The 17,948-nt window shown below is 45.7% G+C and overlaps 1 protein-coding gene across 7 annotated transcripts in view; it reads right to left on the reverse strand.

Annotated features, from left to right (window-relative positions):
• The window catches only part of Atxn1 (ataxin 1), a 384,367-nt gene that overhangs the window by 84,447 nt on the left and 281,972 nt on the right, over positions 1-17,948 (reverse strand). Inside the window, exons 1-2 of one of the 7 annotated variants that reach the window (XM_038332641.1) lie at positions 2,881-2,945; positions 1,773-1,899 (exon numbers count right to left, since the gene is read on the reverse strand). The exons of the other annotated variants lie outside the window; for them this stretch is intronic. The gene's annotated coding sequence lies outside the window, so the exon portion shown is untranslated. Of the gene's footprint in view, positions 1-1,772; positions 1,900-2,880; positions 2,946-17,948 lie in introns of those variants that run through there. 7 annotated transcript variants of the gene reach the window in all.

Consider the following 17,948-nt stretch of genomic DNA (forward strand, 5'->3'; position numbering starts at 1 on the left):
ATCCCCACTCTCCAGGCTTTTCAAATTAAGTTACCAAGGTGGTATACTTTAAGGATCTATGGATTTGTGTCTATTGCTATGGGCTAAAAGCATAGTTGTGCAATTCTAGAACAAACATCAGTTATAATTAGCTGAGGAGCCCACAGGTTCTACAGCTGTAGGTTCCCCTTCCATGGATTAACCAACAGCAGATCAAAATTATTTTGGAAGAAAAAAAAAACTAGAATATTCCCCCCAAAGCAAAGCTTGAGTTTTCCTTTTGCTGAGTACTGTGTCAAATCCACAAGGCTGCAGTGATGTGCAAAGACGGTTAGTGAGCATTTTAAGTAATCTGCATAAAATATAGCAGAAACTAGGCAGAGATTACATTCAACGAGTACACCCGTCTTATTTTAATGACTTGATCCACCTCAGATTTTGGTATTTATAGGTGGACATAGCTCCCCTACCCCAAGGATATCAAAAGACACTTGTACTTCATGGCACAAGGAGCTGTAACATTACCCCGTTTAGTTTCTATGACAACTCTCTGACACACCCAGCGCCTAGTAATGAAACCAACTATGTGCCGCGTTACCTCGGCTTCTATAGCAGATTTAGTAATTTTAAAACATAAGGGATTGAATGAGAGACTAGTATTAATATTATGCTGTAAAACAAGCATTGTTTATGATTTCACCCATGAGCAACGGCTCAAGGTTGTCTCCAGGCAGGTGGGAGACAAAGCTTGGTACAAAGCCTGGAAGCTGTGGAGACTAGGAGCCACAAGCCAGTCTTGAATCTTGGAGCCCACTCACCCAGCCTTGGGAAAGCATGCGGATGCCTCATGCAACAATTTGACATATCCAATGCCCCATCCTGGAGTAAATTAAGGAGCATTTTTATTGCCCGGAAGCGAGTTATAGCAAAAGCAAATGCCTGATCTCCTGGCTCTGTGGATACCAGGCTCCATGTGTGAAGAAAGAGGTTCTGAGCACTCCCTGCATTTCTGTTGGAGGCAAAAGAATCTCAAGGCAAGGACACAAAGAGAAAATATTTAACTTTTTCTTTATGTTCTTTTAAAATGGGCAACAAGAACTATAGGAGAGTGGCAGCAAAGTTCACAGAAGACTGTTTCATTTATCCATGAAAACTTCCGTCAGTTCTCTCCCACAAACCTTTTTGCCCGCAGTATGCCCTCCAGCCAATGTTTTCTGGTTTCTGTGGAATAATGTTGATGAATTTAAAAAAAAATGTCAATAGTTTATATTGATTTAATTATGGTGAGGACTTGAAGTAACAGGGTTTATTTTCTGGACAAACCCCATAGTTTCATGTAAAATGACTTCTTCCTACACTGTCTAAATGGGAGAGAGTTTGCTAGCTCAGTAATGAATACCGCATCTTGCATCTCTTTTCCCCCTTCTCCTCTCCATGGGGCCTTTTGAAGAAAAAAAGATTTGCCGTAACCATGGAGCACGCAATGGGGCAACTTATAAAATATAAGAACAATACGTACTTTATAGGGTTGTGGTAGGGGATATCTAACAAGAACATCTAAAAACAAACACTAAACACTCTCTAGAGTGTCTGGCATGCATTCAACATACATAAATGTCAACTATAATTATTAATCCTCTTAGGTCATGAACCTAAAGCAATTTCCAACTTAGCTTGCTTGGATACCCATGTGATCCCAGCACACAATCAAGCCTTCCTTATCCCATCCCAGGTCACTGCATTGTACCTGGGTGTCTTCTATCTTTCTCCCTTCAGTCTAGCGATGTACATACACATTGGAATTCCTCTGTCACACCATTTTCATTATCGCCAGATATCCAGTAGACTGTGGCTCACTCCTCACACAATGCCGGCTTTCATCGAGTATTTATTGGACAAATACACGGATACAAGCAATACCTGTACAAATGAGTAAGTAAATATATGATAGGATGGAATACATCCTAGAGTGGACCAGCTAGGGTACAAGGGATGCCTTCCCTACCTGGTATGTTTGTGTGTGTGCATGTGAGGATGCTGCCAGGGATCAGACCTAGGGCACTGTGCATGCCAGACAAGCATCTCCGAGTCACACTCCCAGCTCTTACAATGTATTAATTTCTGTCATCCTTCCTTGAAGTAAATATGCACCCTTTTGTAAGACCCCAGTTAATTCTCTATAATATACTTCTTTTTAAGGGTAAACCATTAGAGGTCCAATTTGTCTTGATTAATCTCTACTAATAGAAGTCTATGAACCAACCTTGGGTTCTATCCATGCTGTATACAGACAAAGCATATCATGTAATGTCGGTGGATCCCAGAATAGAAACATTTCTAGGATTCCAAGGAGACTTTTGGTCTCAAAGGCAAAGCAAAGATCAAGATTAATTCTAGGATGTGTATTTCATGGACAGCGAAAGGGAAGCACACTCATTACGTTCCCACCCCAAGACTAGAGAAAGGAAATCACGGTTTCTATAGAATACTCTGCTTTGCATCTTTTGAATATTACAACTATCTACCAAACAATTGGTGAATGTCTGCTGGGCTTGAATAAGGAACCCAGGATGTGTTCTCAAAGAAGGCGAATCAAAAATGATCAGTGTGGAGGCTGGAGACGTAGCTCAATGGTTTAGAGCACTTACTGCCTTTGCAGAGGACCCGAGTTCAATTCCCAGCACCCACATGGCAGTCCTCAACTGTCTGTGACTCCAGTTCCAGGGGATCCGATGACCTCTTTTACCTTCTCTGGGTACTGATGACCACGTACATGGTGCACATGTATACATTCTGGCAAACGCTCATACACATACAATAAAAGTAAGTGAATCTTTAAAAGGGATGTTCGGTGTCTCATCCTAAAGGAAAATTACTCTCATGACGTAAGAATATGCTCACCTGAACAATATGGTCAAAAATTCCTGCTGTCCCATGCTGGAGTTCACCTCTTCAACCCAGCAGAGAGCACAGGAGGCCTGTTGTGAAGAATGAGAAACCGCTTGTCCTGAGCATCTTTTAAAGGATGGGTCCTCATCCTTTGGCTTAGTTGGCCATCATCCAAGGACCTTTCTTTCTGGTATAGAGACACATGGGATGGATAATAACACCCATGCACCATATCACCTGGTGCACAGCAGACAGCCCACAGAAACATGGAGATCAACACAAATACACCAGTGGGAAGTCACATGCTAATGTAATCTGTCACCCTCACTAATGGTGGGAATGCAGGGAATTCCGGACAACACGAGGGCTCCATCGTCATTTGACTAAGAATGTCTTCCATGGATTCCTGTATTTCAATACATTCTGTCCCCAATTAGTGGAGCTGTTTAGGGGATGTGGCCTTGATGGAGAAAGTGTGTCATTCAGGGCAGTTTTTTCTTTTCTTCAAGTTAATAAAACACACACACACACACACAGTTTTTTGAGACAGGGTTTCTCTGTGTAGCTTTGGAGCCTGTCCTGGAATTCACTCTATAGACCAGGCTGGCCTCGGACTCAGAGAGATCCACTTGCCTCTGCCTTCCAAGCGCTGGGATTAAAGGCATGCACCACCACCGCACAGCTAAAAATGTATTTTTTAATTAAACTAGAATTATATCACTTATCCCCTATTCCTTTTCTTCCCTACAGCCCCTCCCAGGTGCCCTTCCTCCAATGCCTACCATGCCCACCCCCCACCAAATCCATAGCCTCTTTTTCTTTATTATTGTTATGTGTGTATGTGTATATCTGCACACATCTATAAATAAAACTGCCGAGCCTGTTTTGTTGCTTGTGTGCATTATGGTTCAGGACAGACCTCTTTGTGTTAGATAACCAATAAGGGGCTCTCATGCCTGAGACAGTCCATTTCTCCCTCTCCCAGCAGTCATTAGTTGCCCATAGTCCTCAGTCTAGGGGTGGGACCCTGTGAAAATTTCTCCCTCCCATGTTAGCACGTCTATTGATGTTGCCTTTGTTCCAATCTTGTTAATGGAGCCATCACTAGGAAAGACTGCTTTGCAGCAGGCTTCCTGGTATTTTGACTCCTTCCATGGGGGCAGGCTTGGGCACCTTGAGGACTTATTCTACTTGCAGGATGCTTTCTCTTCTTCATGCTTATAGTTTAAGATGTGAACCCTCAGCCTGTTGCTTCAGCGTCTGCCATTCCTGTAGCTTGCTACCATTGCTTCCCTAGCATCACGGCCTCTCTCTCTGAAATCATGAGCCCAGATATACTTTTTTCTTCCACCAGTTTCTATTGTCTCAGTGTTTGATAACAGCAACAGAAAATGGGGACTCTTGTAGCACACGCTGAGCTCCAACTCACTCTGTAGCTGAGGGTGAACTAAGGCTTCTGGTCTTCCTGCCCCTGCCTCACGAATGCTGTGTTTACAGGCAGGTGCTCCCATGCCTGGTTTGTGCAGTGTTGAGGCTCAATGACCCACTGCTTTGAACATACCAACACAAGCACTCTATCAACTCAGCTCCACCCCCGGCCCCAGGACAACAATTTTTAAAACAAACGCTAGGATGTAGCTACTGTCTTCTTCCTTTAAGAGGTGGAAGATAGAGGGACTGATGAAGTGGCTCAGTGGGTTAAGGAGCTTGCTACTAACCCTGACAACCTGAGTTCGATCCCTAGGGCCCATATGGCAGGAAGAGAGTACCAGCTCCCTCACATTGCCCTTGGATGGCGACATGCACACCATGACACCATGGCATGTACATGCAAGCACACACACACACACACAAACGTATCTTAAAAAAAGAGATTAAGGATGGAGGGGGCACATCTCTAAACATTTGCATATTCTTATTAACTATAGCTCGGCTACTCTTCAATATAGAGCATCAGAAGGATGGACCTGAAGTGAAGCTGGTATTCTGCATATGTCTACACAGCCTGCATAGAACCAAACTTCCAGAAACAATCGCACTCCTCTGCCTAAAATGGAGAAAAGTCAGAATCAAATAATCTACATTTCATAGTATCCCGAAACCAACTCTCATTTGTATTCGCTGTGACAAGGCTCTACTTTCAGATCTGAAGTAATTATTAGAAAGTGAGAAAACAGACATTACTTTGGGGAAAGCTGGGAGACGGTTTTATAGTTTAAGTTGTCACTAGATAGAATGGCCCGTAAAAATAACGTGGGGGACTATTACCTTACAACAGAACATATAAAATCTGCTCCAGTCTCCCCATCTCTCTGTCTCTATCCGTCCCTCTCCCTGTTCCTCCCTCCCTCATAATCTAATCAAATATTTAAAGCTGCTAAGATAAAAAGTCGCCTCCAGTTTCATATCATATTTCCCCTTGTGACAGTGGCTTACATGTGATGTTCACATTTCCTGACTCAGGCAGGAAACACACTCTGCTTGTGTGTTAGCACTCTCCTTTTTGAGTCACGCACCAAGTCCTAAGGTTAGTGGCTGGAGCACAGTAGATGCCAACTGAGGCTTAGCTTTTTCTTGACTTCTTAGATCCCTCCAACCCAAGATGCCCTCGCCTTTCTGTTTGAGGTTTTTCTCCAAAGCGGTGAGAGGTGTGAGCTCACACGCATCTCAGAGTGAGGCTGTTGAAACCCAAGCCAACCCCACTCAACCATGCAGTGTCACTTTGACAGAGCAAGAATACTGAATGGAGCCACGAAGCATTTGTCCCCTCCCACTTTGGACAAACGATGACTAAAACATGTCATTTTTAGATAGTGGGTTGCTTCAGCCCCGAGACTGGGAGCTGGAAATAAATGTAAATCTGACTTTTTAGCCTTGAGTCTTTGCTGTTCCTGTGAATGGGCATTTTTTTTTCAAAAATATTTTAAATGTAGAATTAAACACTGGGCTGCCTCCTACTCCACAAGAGTGAGGGTGAAGACACAGGGACATGGTGTCCCATTTGTTTGTGGGATGATGTGCGTGCACACACATTTACACTTGTGGGAGGTAAGTGCAATCGCAGACAGGTGTACAGAGGAGAGTGTACATGTGTATGTGCAGAATGAGGACACACACATACACATATATCACATATGCAAGCACAGAGAGATGCATATATTCACAAACATGAGGAATGGGTGTGTACACACATGGGGGCATGAGGGCACATACATGTGTATGGTTATGAGTATTCTGTATGGTTAGAACAAGTGTATATTTGTAGCATACATGTGTACAAATAGTGGGCTTAATGTACAACATATGGACATGCAGGGATGACATATGCACACATGAGAGAATATACATATGCATTCATCTATGCAATTGTGAATGTATTTTTATGCGTGTGGCTGAGCATGCAACATACACATTTACAAGGTTTGAGAATATATGGGAAAGGACAGGGATGTATATACAAGCACATTTGGGGACCGTGGGGGGCTGTGTTCTTACAGAGTAGCTGAATACATGCAGGAACATTCCTGAATACTAAGTGGGTAGCAATCAGGACAACCTCAACTCTGACAAATGAAAATCAGCCCCAGTGAAGTCCCAAACAGATGTTTTTCTGTGGAAGTAAACATAGAAAACAATGCAGGTGGGCGGAATTCGACATTTAAGCCCATTTCATAGCTACTGAATTTTTTTCCTAACACACTGATCTAGCACCTAATATGCGAATATGCTGATACCAGTTACAAAGACAGTCCTGAGAAGGATGCTCAACTTTTGATGTAAGTATGGTGTGTGCTTTGCCTTTGTCTGCTACCAAGGGTGGCTGGAGCATCCTTTTCTGCTTCTGAGTTCGAACACAGCAGCGTCGGTGTACTGCTGAGGGCTGTCCTTTTGAAGTTCCACAGACAGTTGGGTAGACTGCCTCAGTAAATACCAGATGCTCTGATAGTTTAGCAACAGGACTATGTGAAGGTCTTCACCAACCCAGTTCCCAGAGGGCGGTGATGGCGTGGAACCTATAGTAAGTGTGGCACACTAGAGATTGCGCTTTCTCTTTTCTGCCTATCATGGTATCATAGGAACTCCCATCCCTATCACCTCTGTGGCTTTCAAAGCCTTTGTCTGAAGAGTATATTCATTTCTGGGGCAGTTTTAGCTGTTTTTTAGGTACCTTACTGCTTTTTTCTCTTGAACAATTTGTGCTTTCTTGAAGATATTAGACAACAAGCCTTGGATACTCTCTGATGCTGGAAATTTTGTTTATAGCGGATCCTACCCTACTTCCTCAGGAACATTTCTCTAAGGGGTTGACTGGTAGCCAGAGGAAGAGGTCCTGCCCATGGCTTAGGAACTCAACCACAAGCCTGGAATCCAGCCAGTCAGGTATCATGTCTCTTATTATGAAGACCCTTTGGCTAGTCCTTTCTCGCAGGACAGTCTCACAAGTTCATTAAATGTTTCCCCCAACAGACCTTCAGCAAGCCCATGGGCTCCACTCTCCAAAGACTCTTATCTCTGTTACCTCTGTCACCTCCACCATTGCTGAATATGTGGTCTAATTTTAGCTAGGCATTTTCACAAGTCAGAAGGCAAATAAGAATGTTGCCAATTTATTACTGAAAAGGATTTTCAATATGATGACTTGAAAAACAGTATTGCCCAAGATGGTTGATCTGAGTCAGACAAGGAGTTCTGGAGACAGAATTATAAAACGCAGTTGAATAGAAAGTCAGCCGGGAAATGTTTGTAACCACACGCCAACCTCTAGAGATTGCAATTTGCTTGTTAGCCCTCATTCTGTAAATCAAAGAGCTGCATCTGGCCCATGCCTGCTCAGGGGTGAGCTGAATGGTCTTGAAAACCTTGTAATTTTGCTTCAGGCGATCTCTTTACTCCTGCCCATCTTTCCACTAACCATCCTGCCCAGCTTTCACTAAGCAAGCGCCCATTGCCTGTCAGTCACGGTGCCTGCTGTTCTGAAGATGCAAACGAGATGAGGGAAGGGGCAGCCACATCTCATCTGTTTCCTTCAGCCACTCCTCTGCACACCTCCCCGACACTGCTGAGGAACTCGAGGCTCTCGTCAGTCACTCAACCAACTAACCATCCCGAACCGGATCCTCGCAAGGGCACAGGGATGTCATTCTGGGGTTTACTAACTCCAAGCACCCTAGCTACCAAGGGGGCTTAGGAATATTCTAACCTGAGAGAACAGTAGTACGTACTCTCCCCCCATAGGACCCAATGTAAAGTTTGAGGTACATGTGAAAATGTGTATCCTCTTTCTGCGTTCCTGACTATAATATTGCTCCTGAGAAAGGTGGAGACCCAGAGAGAATGATTTAAGGTAGGTAGGGCCTCACCTGGCTCTCAAATGTGCCAACTCAGGAGAACAGGGCAGGAAAAGAGGCAGGTGATGCCTTATGACTGTACAGGCGTTCAATAGAGAGGATTCCAAACGAGCACACGGCTTGAACTGCAATGGGGAAGCTAACGGGAACCATCCCCCTGCGAGCATGCTTGAGGACAAACACCTTCTGTGATAATATGATAATAATGTGTTTTCGTGACTCGTTTGTTTTCCATTTCTCTAAATGCTGGGGATGAAACCCAGGCCTTCACACATACGAGGCAAGTGTTCTCACCCTAAGTGCAGCCCCAAGCTTTACTTTCCATTTGAAGAGTCTTACTAAGTTGTCCAGGGCTGGCCTTAAACTCACTCCATAGTCCAGGCAGGCTGCGCACCTGCGATCCTCCTGTCTCAGTCTAAGTAGATGGGACTACAGGTCTGCGCCACCAGATCCAGTGGAGTCAACGTTTCTTAACACAGCAGACCTAAGCAGTGGCTACCCAGCCAGACTCCTAGTCCAGGTGAGCCTTGTGAGCATGCTTATTCCCGAGGCCGCTGGCTACGCAGACAGCAGCTTTATAAGAACGTTATGCAAAGATACCGCCCCAAATAAATTGACATTCTTTGCATCACCTGATCCCCCAGGCACCCCAGGAGGAGCCGGGTGATAACCAAGGTAAAATCAGGACAGGGGAAAGCAGTCTGTCTTAAGCGGGAAGAAAGCAGATGGCAGAGTGCAGCCTGCAACCCTGAGCCGCGGCTCTGTTTCTTTTGCCATAGTTACTGCCGTGCCATCCACATGGCAGCGGAATCAGAGCTATGATTTCAAACGGAAGGAGGGCAACGGTGCTTACGTCGCGTGCGTGCAACGTCGCGTGCGTGCATGTATCTGGAGTGGAGCCAGCACGCGCAGCATTTGGTGACGTGCAACGACAAGGTGGTTCATTTGGAAAGTTACAGGAAAAGAGACTTTTTTTTTTTTTTTTTTTAATACTGTGGGAAACCCTGCTGATAGTCTCACTTTACTTTCTCAGTTTGTCCTGGGCCACACCAGCAAAACCTTGGCATTTAATAGTCATATTTGCTCAACTTACTTGGCGGCACTGCCAGCGTTTGCACTGCTGGGCACAGTCATTCAGAGAAGTTCCTGTCTCATAAGGCAGTGGCCTTGACTGTGGGAACCAGAATGGGATTCTCTGTCCTGTCCCTAGCTGTGTTTATTTCTACTTCAGTGTGATCACAAAGCCCGATAGGCACAACTTGGGCCAGGAGATGTTTGCTTTGGCTCATAGTTTTAGAGGTTTTCCACCATGGTAGGATGGCATGGAGGTCACTGTGGCCCCAGGAGTGACTGCTCAGATCACAGTGGAACAGGAAACAATAGCGAGATAAGGAGTGGCAGGAATAACATACCCCGGAGGGCCCCCCACTAACCTACTTTTCCTGCTAGGCCCCAGCTACTAGTGTTTCTACAACTTTCCCAACTATTATCAATCGGTTGAGGACCAAGTGTGCGGAGCATATCCAAAGCCTACCTCCATACACCCTTCCATCCAGAATGGTGATTAGACAAGGAAGCTTCTGGAAGATATGGCTAGCAAGGGCTCTAACAAGGAAGCTCAGTTGTGACCTATGGATGGATCAGAAGCCAAGATGAAGAGAAGGGAGAAGAGAGCGTAGGGAAAAGAGGATGTACTGGGACCCAGGACTCTGAAGGAAACCTCTGAGATGGGCCTCTCAGCAATTTTGGGAGGGTCCAGAACAACTCTGGCCACTGCTAGAAACAGCCCCACTTAGAGAACTTCTCCTGAGGACCTTCTGGGTCCATCTGATGGCACCAGGCCTGTGTTGGTGACTCTGCAGCAGCTTATATCAAGGAACCCATATGAATAATTTCAGTCATCCTTGTAGACTGTTCTAGAAAATTCCCATTGCACACACACTCAGCTAATCCCAGGGTTATTTCCCAGCTGCCCCCTTTTCTCTTCTAAAATGTTACCCCATAAGGTCTCCAAATTCTTTTAGGAAGTGTTGACTTCAGAGTTCTGTGGAACTGAGTGAAACAACTATCCTTGAATGTTTTTTATTTCCAAGTCCACCTGCAAACAGTAATTTCACATATGGGGAGAATAGGGTCTCCATTTCATATCATAAAACCAAGATGTTCACCCAAAGTATGAATCAGAAGTCAAGGCTCAGTAAGAGTCATTTGGAAGGGCTAAGGAAGGACAGGGTCCCATAGAGCTTTACTCGGCAGCTGGTCCCATAGTGCCTTAGTTGACTATGAGCACAGTTGCAACCTCCGAGTTCTCCACCTGGAGCAGACAACCCTCCGTTGCAGCATGAGTGGGAGAGTAAGGGGCTGGGGGAGGCATAGTCTGTACACTGCATCGGAACAGTTACAGTAGAATTTGACGTCACAGCCAGCCTGGTACGAACCCCTATCTGCGACAAGCATATGGTACTAGCCAGGCTGGAGCCAATCATAAGGAAAGGCCCCATGGCATATTTGCCCACAATGCTACTGCAGACAGGACTTGGGGAGAGTGCCAGGCAAGGCACTCATCTATGTCTTCACCCTGGAAGAAGGATCATTTGGGGCCAAAGAAAATCTGCAGATCTATTGAAGGCAGGAAGGAGAATGCTGAGGAAGGAGTTCCTTAGGGAGAAGGCAGTGGATTCTGGCATTTGCTATGACAAGGCTTCTCAACAAAAAAAGGGTCACACGCAAGGGAATTGTGGGAGTTTACGGAGGGGAGAGAGTATGAAGCCAGCAGGCTCACGAGAACAAGAAATCATAGTTACAGACCTTAGGGAAGAGCTGCTGGTTGGTTAGCTACCCTGGTCAAAGGCAAGTGCTGATTGGATCAGTTTTCTGAGGGAGACACAGCTCTTCCGCAGACAGATGGAGGGCACATCTCTAGGAGGGATGGGATCTATGTTGTTCATGTGTGAAGTGGTCATAGCCAAAGAGTACCAGCGCCAAGCCATGTATGTAAGCAGATACCACCCGGCATGCATGTGGTGATGTGTGTGTGTGTGTGTGTGTGTGTGTGGTTAGAAAGGCATCAGCAGCAAGTTGTTGAGTTGAAAATTCAAGGCCATTCAATCACATGAGCCTTCACAATCGATCCCATCTCTCTCCCTGTCTCTCCTTCTACCCTACACCTCCCGACAGAGGTCAGAATAACCAAAAGCAGGGACCTTGCAGATGGCTCAGCTGGTAAAGCACTTGTGCCAGCATGGGGATCTGAATTCACATTCCCGACATTCACATACAGAGATTGGCATGATAAAATCCCAGCACTGGGGAGGAGGAGAGAGGAGGATCCCTGGGCCTTGCTGCCCGGACAGACCAGCTGAGCTTCAGGTTCAGTGTAGAGACCATGCCTCAAAAACTAAGGGAAGAATGATTGAGGAAGACACCCAGTGTCATACTCTGGCCTCCGCATGGATACCAGACTTGCAGAGGTCTAAGTCAGAGCAAGCTCTTCTGGGGATCCTATAAATCTTGCCTCTGTACACAGTACTGTGAATGAACTAGGTTGTCCCGGGGTGAAGCAGGAGTTTTGCACAAGTGCCCAATACAGATCCAGAAGTGGAACTGTGCACAGCCAGAGAGAGCTCTCCCTAGCATAGATGTGGCAGACGTAGTCCCTGCCAACAATGCTCTTTTTACATCAAGGTAAAGCAAGCTTTTCAACCTCATGATAGTGATATTTTGAGTGGGGCAGTTCTCTGTGGTGGGGTGTCCATCCTGCAAGTCCAGGATGCTCTTATCAGGACTCATTAGACATTTGTGTTGAGCTCACTCCACAGCCATGGCAAGCAAAAATGTCTCCAGGCACTGCCAAGAGCCCACTGTGGGTGGTGGCAAAATCCTGGCTGGTGACAGAGATTCAGACAAGTTTTACATCTGCTTCCAAATGGAAAACTGCCTCTGTATGCATTTTGTATGTGTGCATCTGCATGTGTGAGATACAGACAAGGCATGCTGCCTTGCAAGTTCTTTGCCACCAGGTCGTGAAGGCTCTGACTTTGTTCTCAGCACAGCACATTGCAATGGTCAATAAGTGGCAAAGCCTGTTTACAGGCTCAACCACAAGATTGTGTTCAGGAATTTTCAGAACTGTGGCCCATGGTGAAATTTTCCAGGTAAGAGGAAAATCGAGTTCATTTCTGTATCCATTTTTATTGCCTAATTATACACTATTTATTGTACTAATGAAGAGCAATTGCAAAGATAAATTTATAAGTCTAGCATTTCTTCTTGAAAGACATTATCTGTTTATTTATTGATCGATTGAATGAAGACAGAGCTTCTCTCTCTTTGTGGAGGCCAGAGGCCAGCCTTGAGTGACAGTCCTTAGTTGCTGTCCACATTCCTGTGGGGTTTTTTTTTTGAGAGGGTCTCTTACTGGCCTGGGATTTGCAAAGCAGGCCTGCAAGCCCCAAGGGTCTGCCTCATCCCTGCCTTCCCAGCCCTGGGATTACAGATGCCTTGTGGTGGTCACGTCTGCTGCGGATCCATACTCAGGGCTTTCTTCACTGGCTGGACAATCTTCCCAGTCCCCTCCATCTTGCTCTTGCACCTTGCATGGATGCTCACACATACCCACCCTGTCACCTTCCCCTACACTCTACTACAGAAATCCAGGATACGGTACCCTGGTTACTGATTTCTCACGCGTACACTCTTGCATTCTGCTGTAAATGCTCCTCAGGTTTGGGCAGCACATCAAAGTTAAAGGATCCATTGTTGCTGCACTCGATTCTGACTCCAGGGCTTAGGACACTAGAAGCTGAGCTGAAACTCTCCAGGCAGGCGCTCCTGAGAAACAGCACCGCACACAGATGCATGCTGTACGATTGAGCTGAGCTAACCTTTTGCACCCTGAAGAGAAAGCCGGCATTGAAAGACTATTGAATTACATCCCACAGGGCCTGGTAGTTTTGCAACACTCTGATTTAGAAATGCATGGAAAATTCCTCACAGACTTTCGGCAACAAGGGCGAGGCTTTGCTGTATACCGAATGATTTAGTGGACTCGAGTGAACAGATCTTCACATCAGCGAGTCTACCTGATGGGGAGGTTAGGGATTAAGGGCTGGGTCCTTTCTTTGGGGGGAAAGAGTATTGGTTAACTAGCCCAGGCTTCGTGCATGCTGGGCAATGATTTACCACTGAGTTATAGCTATAGTACTCTCTTGCTTCTTATTTTGAGGCAGTGTCTCTAAGTTGTTTAGGCTTGTCTTGAACTCTAGCCCAAACCAACCTTGAACTTGTGGTCTTCCTGTATCCACCCCGAGTGGCTGGGATTACAAATCTACACCACTGGGTCTTTTTTTTTTTTTTTTTTTGGTTTTTCGAGACAGGGTTTCTCTGTGGCTTTGGAGCCTGTCCTGGAACTAGCTCTTGTAGACCAGGCTGGTCTTGAACTCACAGAGATCCGCCTGCCTCTGCCTCCCGAGTGCTGGGATTAAAGGCGTGCGCCACCACCGCCCGGCTACCACTGGGTCTTGCTGGACTAGCCATATAAAGATAAAGTAAAGCATGACCTCAGCTCTCATGGAATACCTGAGCCAGGACTTTCACGGTTGTAAAAACTTAACAATTGTTCAGTCCTCACTAGAGTTTGTGTGGTGGCTGTTTTTGCATGTATATTGTATTGTGCTTATGCATGTTTGCATGTGTGTAGGCATGCATGGGTAAACGTGTGTGGGTAAATGTGTACATGTGTACATATGGCTGTGGCTACTGATCAATACTGAGTATCTTCTTTGGTGACTCTCCACTTTATATATTGAAACGCTAGGTCTCTCGCACGAACCCAGAGCTTGCTTATTGGGCTGGTCTGACTAGCCGACATACTCAGGGAATCCCGTCTCCACTTCTACCCCACTGGGAATACAGGCAGGTCACTACATTCACCCACACTTAAGTGGTTTCTGGAGATTCCAACTCCAGTTCAGGCTTGAGTGGCAAACTCTTTGCTCAGCTCCAATGCTGTTCTTTTAATTTTTACATACAGAGTTGGGAGTTGAACCCATGCATGGGAGGCAGACACTCCACCAGCTGAACTACATTCCCCAAGCTTTGTAATGTTTTATAAAGGGGAAATAGTCACAGAGAAGATAGGTACCCACCCCACGTGCCGAGCTCGTGAGAGGGATGGGATCTTTGGGCAGCTGGTTCATATCAGGCAACCAACTGTTTTGTAAAAGGATGCCTTCCTCTGTTACACTGCCATGCAACCACCACCACCACCACCAGATAGGCTGGGATAAGTGCTAAGACAACAGATAATTGTGACTCATCACATGTCTAGAACGCTAAGATACGTGGAAGAGGTGTGTACCTGAGAAACGAACCTGGAAGCTGGGGACAGGATGGGTCAGAAGAAAGGGACATGGCTGCGCACGCCTGCGCATGTTAGAACTATTAGGGACAAAGGCAAAGCTGGCACACAGGCTGCCAATGGAAAAGACAGGGAAGTGGGGCTGAGTGCTGGCAGAGGTCCCCTGATAAGTAACCTATGGGCTGAGGGTATCTCTTATCCCATAAAAATTCAAGTGTTGGGAAATTAATCCCCAAGTACATGTATTAATAATAGTTAGCATCTTTGGGAAGTGATTATAAATAGATAAAGTCATGGGAATGGGGGGTCCTCAAAGTGTCATTAGTGGCTTTTGATGAGTGTGTGTGTGTGTGTGTGTGTAGTGCGCATGCACGCATGTGTTCCTGCCTGTATGTGGGCATTCACAGAGTACAGAGGACACTACTGGGTGTCCTATCACTTTTCACCATACTTAGCTTTTTATGTAGATTCTGGGGATTTGAACTCAGGTCTTCAGGCTTGTACAACAGGCACTCTTACCCACTAAGCCATCTCCTCAGCCGCATGTTCCATCTCTATCCTATTATGATACAGCAGAAGGTCTTCCCCTGATGTTGAGTAGAGGCCAGGGCCATATCCTTGGATTTCCTAGTCTCCAGAACAAGGCCAGATAAGTGTCTTTATAAATTACCTGGTTTCAGGCATTTTGCTATAGCAACAGAAGTTGGCTTAGGATACTTGGATGCCCGCTGCTGCATTTGTTCCAGTTGGAGAGAGCAAAGGGAAGTCTAAGGAGCTGCAGACTGAGCTGCAGCTATTGGGAACCCCTTAACTTCATTCAAACTCCTCCTCTTTACAGAGTGTTAAGACCCTACATTTCTCACCAGCCACGTAAAATCCACAAGCGTGTTCAGAGTCTCTTTAACATGAGAAGGAATCGATAGCATCAGAGTTTCCTCTAACAATAAATGATAGGAGTGTAGATATCGGAAGGGTGGTAGATAACCAGGTCTCAGATCTGTAAATTTCTAACTGGAGGCTCATTCTAAAACATCACAGTCATAGGGCTATGAGCTTTCAGTGTTTACTATGCTTGTAAAATCACAAGGTGCTCCAGAGGAGGTACAACTCAGTTCACCTGGGAGGTGTTATCACTTAGTATTTTTGTCATGGGTGTTGAGACAAAACAGAGAAACTGTAAGGGGAGGTGGCTTCTGATAAATCACCGGGACCCAGAAGTCCTGTCCTTTTTGTACACGTTTAAAGGAAACAGCTGGTGGGTGGAGCAGGCCAGGTTCTTTCTCGGATGTCTTAAGATGCTGACCACTGAATGTGGTCCTCCAGATAGCTGCAGTCTCTGGAACATCAAGCCCTCTGATTTTCCCCAACAACCACCAAAAAGAAAGGATACAGAAAGAGGGAAGAGGGGCTAGTGGATAGTTCAATTGGTAAAGTGCAAGGCATTGAGGTATAGCCCCAGAATCCCCATACTTAAACCAGGCACGTGGCAGTGTTTTGTGTTTAGAACCCTAGTGCTGGTGAAATGGATCTCTGGGGTTCACTGGCCAGCTAGCCGAGCCCCAGATCCCAGTGTCTCAAAGAAGCAAGGTGGACGGATCTTGAAGAATGAAACCTGAGTTGACCTCTTGCTTTTGTGAACACACACCCCCCCACACCACACACACACACCCACCTACCCACACTCACACACACACACACACACACACACTCACATACACCACACATACACACACCACACACACACACACACACACACACACCAGTAAGGAGAAAAAAACCCACACTTTATCATGATCACTACTTACTAGCAGCCTAGCCTGTGGAATACAAGCTGATGGTTATTGTGTGTATTAGTTCCAAGTGAGGTTCTGTATACACACTATCTCCAGATGTGGTTCCAAAACAAGGGCTTTACCTTTTCCTTTAATAACTTGTCTTGCTGTGTATTGTTCCTTAAACAGATGTCCATAATTTTTTTGCATATAGCTCAGCCACAGTAGACATTCTCCCACTTCCATTTTGGGGGGAAAGATGTACTACCTATGGAAAGGGGAAGGGAAGGCCTGACCTTTTCATCCTTTCTGGGGTGATGCTAGGGTCAAGAAGGGCTTGTGTATGAGCAAGATTCTCTGCCCTATCTTGCCAAGTGCATTTCATCTAGCTCTCTTTCCTGAGTCATTTCGGTAGGATTGGGGAGTAGTAGAATACTCAAGGTTTATGGAGGTTGTTGGGATAACACACTATCAAAAGCCGCTCTCTAAAAAAGGACTATTTATAGAAAAAAAAAGAGGTGGGAGAAATGGATACATTCAAGATTTTTTTCCCCTTTTATTTTCTTGGCAGTCTTTACAACTCAGAACTGCAGAACTGTCTCCCGTTCCTGTGACCTTCCCTGAGGCAGCTGAGTACAGCTTTGTTCCCTGGGGACCAGGGTCTGTCTGTGACGATGTGGGTGTTTGGGGGAAGTGGAGTGGGAATGGGAACAGGGAGGTAGAGACCAGAGGGCTGGTGAGACAGACGGCAGTATGCTGGACTTTTAAGACAGAGAAACAGCTGGCTGGAGGGACATGGAGAGAGGAGAAGAGCAAAGGAAGAAAAAAATATACATCTCTTTTTATTGCAATTTCGCCAATTGGGAGAACATTCTGCTGGGGGGGATGTCTGCCAAGGACTTCTAATTCAGTTTGTTCCACCCATCTTATTTTTAAACCTGAGTGCAGATTTTATTCCTGGGATGTTACAGGGCCAGTGTGGGCAGGAATGGGCAAACTGACTTCAGAAATCTTTACAAGTTGAAAGGGACCCTCTGAAAGTCTCCCAGTGCACTTTAGGGCTGGCTTGCATTTCCTTTCCCTTCAGTGGATTGCTGCCTTGGGGGTGACAAAGGAGAGCATGGTTAAAGTCTGGGAGGCTCTGAGAGGTAACCCCACTCTCAGGCATCATTGTACACAACTCCCTCTGCCATAGCCTATTCTTGAGTTTTGACTAAAGAGCAGGAGTCAAATCCCCCAGGTTTAATCTTCACGGCTACTTAATCATCCTCACATATGGATGAGACAGTAAGGCAGGGAATCACTGGGTTCAAATCTAGGTTTTGACAATGTCAAAATCCCTCGTTGTCCTATGCAACTGTTCATGTCCCCTGGGTCAGCCACTAGCCACACAAGCAAACAGTTAAACAACTTGAACACTAGGCTACTATCTATTGTTGTTATAACATGCTGAGCAAAAGCAGATTTCTTGGCTTGCATCTTAGGGTAGACAAGGGTTGTTTACTGGGAAAAAGGGGGACCAGTTTTTGGGCAGGACTTACAGTGGGAGCACTGGGGTTATCAAGGTGGTGAAACTGATGTGTGGATGTACATATATAGGTG

The sequence above is a fragment of the Arvicola amphibius genome, chromosome 6, assembly GCF_903992535.2.
Source record: "Arvicola amphibius chromosome 6, mArvAmp1.2, whole genome shotgun sequence".
Classification (NCBI taxonomy): domain Eukaryota; kingdom Metazoa; phylum Chordata; class Mammalia; order Rodentia; family Cricetidae; genus Arvicola; species Arvicola amphibius.